General features: G+C 39.8%; 1 pseudogene across 1 annotated transcript; it reads left to right on the top strand.

Annotated features, from left to right (window-relative positions):
• The first annotated feature begins 1,060 nt into the window (after positions 1–1,060).
• LOC308511622 (large ribosomal subunit protein eL28-like) lies at positions 1,061–1,471 on the top strand (annotated as a pseudogene). The gene has a single exon. The product of its transcript is annotated as a large ribosomal subunit protein eL28-like (transcript).
• Positions 1,472–5,973: the final 4,502 nt, after the last annotated feature.

The raw sequence follows: 5,973 nt of genomic DNA, 5'->3' as shown, positions 1-5,973 counted from the left end.
TTCCCCAAACTGACAATGCTTCTGTACCCTTTGAAACCTTACCCTTTGAAGTGTATTATCTCCACCTTGCCTTAGGACAAATTGTGTTAATAAAAGCAAGGGTCCTAGACAAGGAGGTAGTCTTCAGTTCCTTTAGTTGAAGGTCTTCTGACCCCCAATGCATTTCAAAATTATATCTCATCTCCAGACTCTTTATTAGTCCCTGGACTCTTTAATCCACGCATGGCCTTTTCCAGATTCCTGAACCCTTCTTGATGCTGGCACAAGAACCCCGGCAATCCAGCCCTGGCTGGTAGCTCAGTTGGTTAGAGCATCCTCCCCATACACCAAGGTTGCTGGGCTAATCCCCAGGCAGGGTACATACAAGAATCAACCAATGAATGCATCAATACATGGAACAACAAAGTGATGTTTCTCTGTTTTTCTCTATCCCAAGAAACCAGAAACACCAATAAGAACGGATATGTGCACTCATATGTTCATAGCAGCACAATTCACCATAGCTAAGATCTGGAAACAGCCTGAGTGCCCATCAGTAGATGAATGGATAATAAAACTGTGGTACATCTACACGATGGAATATTATGCTGCTGTAAAAAAGAAGGAACTCTTACCATTTGCAACGGCATGGATGGAAGTGGAGAGCATTATGCTAAGTGAAATAAGCCAGTCAATGAAGGAAAAATACCACATGATCTCACTCATTCATGGATAATAGAGACCATTATAAACTTATGAACAATAATATATACAGAGGCAGAGCTGCCTCAAACTGATTGTCAAACTGCAGCAGGAAGGCCAGGGAGGGTTGGTGGGCAGGAGGGAGAGGGGTAAGAGATCAACCAAAGGACTTGTATGCATGCATATAAGCATAACCAATGGACATAAGACACTGGGGGGAAGGAAGGCCAGGGGATTGTCAAGGGTGAGGAAAAAAAAGGACACATATGTAATACCCTTTGTAATACTTTAAGCAATAAAACAGTAAAAATAAAAAAATGAAAAGAATGACACCTGCTTTTGCTTCTGCCTGCTCATTCCGTCTCTGGGAGCTGCCACCATGTCTGCCCACCTTCAATGGTTGGTCTATGGAACTGCTCCAGCTTCCTGATCAAGAAGAACAAGCAGACATACAGCACTGAACCCAATCACCTGAAGTCCAGCAACTCCTGCTACAATGAGCTGATTCATTACAAGAAGGTGGGTATGGAGCCTGCAGCCAACAGCAGAGGTGTGGTGGTCATCATGAAACAGATATCCTGCCAGTGAAAGCTGGCCACCTCCTCCTACGTGTGGACCACCATCAATAAGAACACTCAGGCCACTCTTAGCAGAATCAGCACATGATCCTCAAGAACAGTACTGCCTGGATCCATGCATGGCAGCCATTTGCAGAGCCAGCACCATCCTGCACAGCCAGAAGCCCGGGATGGTGAAGAGGAAGCTGGCTCACCCCACCAAGAGTCCCTGAGCACCCTAACTCCTAAAATAATAAAGGTGTTAGCAGACTTTCCCAAAAAGGAAATAATAATAATAATGAATGCCACCTATCATGGGAAAATGGGAAATTTACAAGCCTATGTGCCATTTTTCTCCTTTCTGACCTCTTGATGGAAATGTTATCATAATTCTGCCATTGCAGATTCATGGAATTTAATAACCACTTCCAGAAATTGTGATGAGGAGAAGAATCCTCACTGGCCTCTCCTGGAAGTAAGTAGTCAAAAAGTCCTAGCTCACTTTGGGTAGATGGGGTGGAATGAAAGAGTGAGGTGGGGTAGGGGATTCCTTAGGGGTTTGTACCCCCCTATCCACTAGTCAGAAATTAAATTTGAGAAATTTAAGAACACATTTTTATTGTGGAGCCTATTCTCCTTCATGCCCTTCTTCTGCTTTGCGTAGGGACCAAACCATTGGCTAAATCCTTGAACATGTACAATCACAAATATCACATTCAGATAAAATAGGAAAATAAATTTTTCATACAGTCAGGGAAAAAAATAAAGGAATTAAAAAGTTCCTGCAGTGCTATAGTGAACACCAATCCAAAGCTCGACAAAAGAAAGGTCACATGGAAAAAGATATATTTAATAATATAATCTCTTTGTAAATAGGAGAGAGTTGTCTAGGCCAGTGGTCAGCAAACCACTGCTCTCGAGCCACATGCAGCTCTTTGGCCCCTTGAGTATGGCTCTTCCACAAAATACCACGTGCGGTATTTTAAATATGAGGGAAGCTTTTCTCAACAGGTTTCAGAAACAGCAAAGTGACATTAGCCTTTGTTAAAAAACCTCTCAATGCTACTGTAACAAAATTAAATTTTTTCTCCCTTTAATATTGACATTGGCAACTTTGAAATGCAATTGCTGGATTTAAAAAACAAAGAACTGTGGAGCTCGAAATTTGAAGGTCTTTGTGCTGATATAGAAATATTGGAGAAAAACAAATGTGAACTTAGTTCACAGCACAAGTGGTCTGCTTTGAAAGACCTGGAGAAGGAAGATATGCTGATTTTTAACACCCGGAATAGTATTCCTGACTCATATAATCAACTGAAAAAACTAGCATTTGCTGTTCTTTCCTTATTCGGGTCTACATATTTATGCGAACAATCATTTTCAAGCATGAACCTTATCAAGAGTGAATTGAGAAGTCGTCTTATTGATGAGAACCTGGAATTGTGCCTAAAATTAAAAACGACATACAAACCTGACTTACCCAAACTTTCCAAGGAGATGCAAGGCCATTGTTCACATTAGTGTTTGTCAGTCATTGTCATGATTTAATTTTATGGATATTGTAAGGTAAATTATAAGGAACTTAATTTTATCAATAAATAATATCATTATTAAGTATGATATCAAGTTTTATTCAACGTACCTATAGTTTAACTAAGACTTAAAACTTTAAGGAAAGTTTATTCAGTTAATTTTAGGGAACGTTGTGGAGTGAAAGAAGATGTAGTGTCGAGGACTGAGAAAGGTATGCTGATATGGTTTGGACATATAGAGAGGATGAACAAAAGGAGATAGATGAAACAAGTATACAAGACGAGTGTGAATGGGAGAGTTGGAAGGGGTGGACCTCAGCGAACGTACCTCAATCAGATTGAGGACGTTTTCAGCAAAGGCCAGCTTAGGAGTACCCTAATTAAGTTAATAACAATGTACCTACCTATATAGTTTAAGTTTAAAAAATTTGGCTTTCAAAAGAAATTTCAATCATTGTACTGTTGATATTTGGCTCTCTTGACTAATGAGTTTGCCGACCACTGGTCTAGGCAATGTTTCCACACCTTATGAGTTCTCACTTGTGTGTGGATAAAGCAAAGGAAACAAGCATGAGGCCTATATCTGAGCCGCTCTCCCCTTCCCTTCTTCTTCCCCAATCTATAGATCTGTAAATAAGCAGCACCATTGATAGTGTTGTAATGTACCCCGCGAATCACAGAAGGACGTCTCAAGAAGTCGAATTAAAGAGTCACATTTATTGCAATCCGGGATTATGAGGGGGCATTCCCAAATCTCATAGCAATAAGATGGTGGCAAAACCAGACTTATATAGGCAAAAATCACAAAGGTATTGATTACATCCCAGGGTTTGGAATGAAGCACCTGGCTCCCAAAAAAGCAGATTACAGATGCAGAATTAAGCATGTTAATTACAGTTTCGGGTCTCGGGGTCACTGAATTGACAGAAATACATTATCTAGAGTCCTTGGGTAACCTGGGTTAAACTTAGGCATGTTATCTAAATTACAGTTTTGGGTCTCCGGATCACTGAGTTGATAGAAACACATTATCTAGAGCCCTCGGGTCTCCCGACCACTGAGTTGTCAGGACAATTTAGAGTAATTGTGCTGTCCTGGTCTCGGGACCACTGAGTCAGCTGGAACGCACCACCTGTGGCCACTAAAACAATTTAGGGTAATTGTGCTGTCCTGTTTCCAGGTACAGCAGAATGTGCTCTCTAAGACCAGTATGATAACAATCAATGGGATAGTCATTCAATCGATAAGGCATTCAATCAAATGGGATGACTTATACAATTTAGAAAATCAAAGTAACCTGTCCATTGTTAAACAAAGCAAATAGGTACCATACTTCAATAGAAGTTGATCTAAGGTTCTATGGCTCATTTATGTCTGTGTGTGTATATGATTTTGCCATATACACAAACTCTTCATAGTTCCTAAGGCAGCAGAACATGTTCTACCTTCCAAGAATCAGAAGAATCTCTCACAGTCTGTCAGAAAACAAGTTTTTGCCAAGGAAATCTTCCAGAAGCCTAACCTTTGTTTACTGTGTTACTGATTTGTTATTCAAATTTGCTATTGCTATGTTATTCAGAGAATAAATTGGACAGCATTGATGCATTCATATTGAGAAATACTGGTAGTGTGTTAGCCTCTAAGGATACTTTGTTGAATGAAACAGAAAAAAAACCCTGCACTTCTATAATGTGCTGTCTAGGGCAAACAGACAAATTATCATATGAATAGGCACAGTTAAAAACCACAATGAGTGCTGTCTAAAGTGTAAATTTGTTTTGTTAAAGTTTACAGGGAACCTAATTTCCATTGAAAAATCCAGGAAAGCCTCTCTGAGAAGTCCTCAAGTCCAGCATGTCCTCAATTATGAGAAGGCAGACATAGAAATGGCAAGGAAGAAGATGAACAAAAACCCTGAGGTAAGAACTTGGGTGTTTGAGGAAATAACAGAAGGAAAAGTGAGTAACATAGGGAGGTGTTAACAGGGCAGTGGAGTGCAGAGTTTGTAGAGCAGCGGTTCTCAACCTTTGGGGGTCGAACGACCCTTTCACAGGAGTCACCTAAGACCATCAGAAAACATATATATAATTACATATTGTTTTTGTGATTAATCAGTATGCTTAATTATGTTCAATTTGTAGCAATGAAATGGGGGTCACCACAACATGAGGAACTGTATTAAAGGGTCATGGCATTAGGAAGGTTGAGAACCACTGTTTAGAGGAAGGCAGAGGTTAATTCCCAAAGGATTCACATGCATGTTATTTTAGGTATAATAGGAAATCCTGGGAAAAGGTTTTGGAAGAAGATGACATGATCCACTTGATATTTTTAGGGTATGACCCTGCAATTTACTCAGAATACTAGTACATCTGTTGGGGAGGAGAAATGCATCCTCCCTCCCTTCCTTGTTTCTTATAGCGGGTCAAATAATTAAAATGACATATGGCAGATTAACACGAGAAAATAAATTTAGTATGTACACATAGCAAATTCAATTCTGATTCTGCATCCATTCACTTATCAATGCATACTGACTGGTAGAATTTCCTCAGGGCAAACTGAGAATTAGTTGGCTGCCTCTGCAGCCTGTATTTCATCTTGAGTCAAGTGACTCCTCTGAAAAGTATGATTTAGTAAATCCTCAATTTCTGTGGGAGCTGCTTTATTGGAGTGTTGTAGAAAATCTACTGGAAATTATAAAATCCGTCCAACAAAGTTTCAAGTTATGTACTAGGAATTCAACAGGACTGTGTCCCTGTTGGTGATATAGGTTATCTCAAAGTCTACAGATAACTTCATTCTTAGCTACTTATATAAAGAAAAACTGGCTACTGCAGACATTGGTCCAGATGTATAAGCCCAGACAAAAACATGTATTGAATCCCGAATTCTGATAACAAGCTAAGCCAATTTAAGTTTACTTACTCATTCTTCACTGAGCCCTTTCATTTGAACCCTATGAAGAAAGTTGAGAAGATTAATTACAGGTTAAGATAGTAGCATCTTCTTCATGTTTCCTTTCAAGTCAAACCAGACACCGTAAGTAAGTCTACCCCTTCCTATAGCGTTTCAATCTGCATTATCTCACTTGATCTTCAGAGCAACATCACCAGCAACGAATTCTGTGGGGATTTAACTTTGCTTGGTGGTTTCAGTTCCGGAAGGCTTCGAACAGAAGGTGGAACTTGAGCTGACCCTTG

This window comes from Myotis nattereri (genome assembly GCF_964212035.1).
Source record: "Myotis nattereri genome assembly, chromosome: X".
Taxonomy (NCBI): Eukaryota; Metazoa; Chordata; class Mammalia; order Chiroptera; family Vespertilionidae; genus Myotis; species Myotis nattereri.
This window is presented reverse-complemented; position numbering and strand designations above follow the sequence as displayed.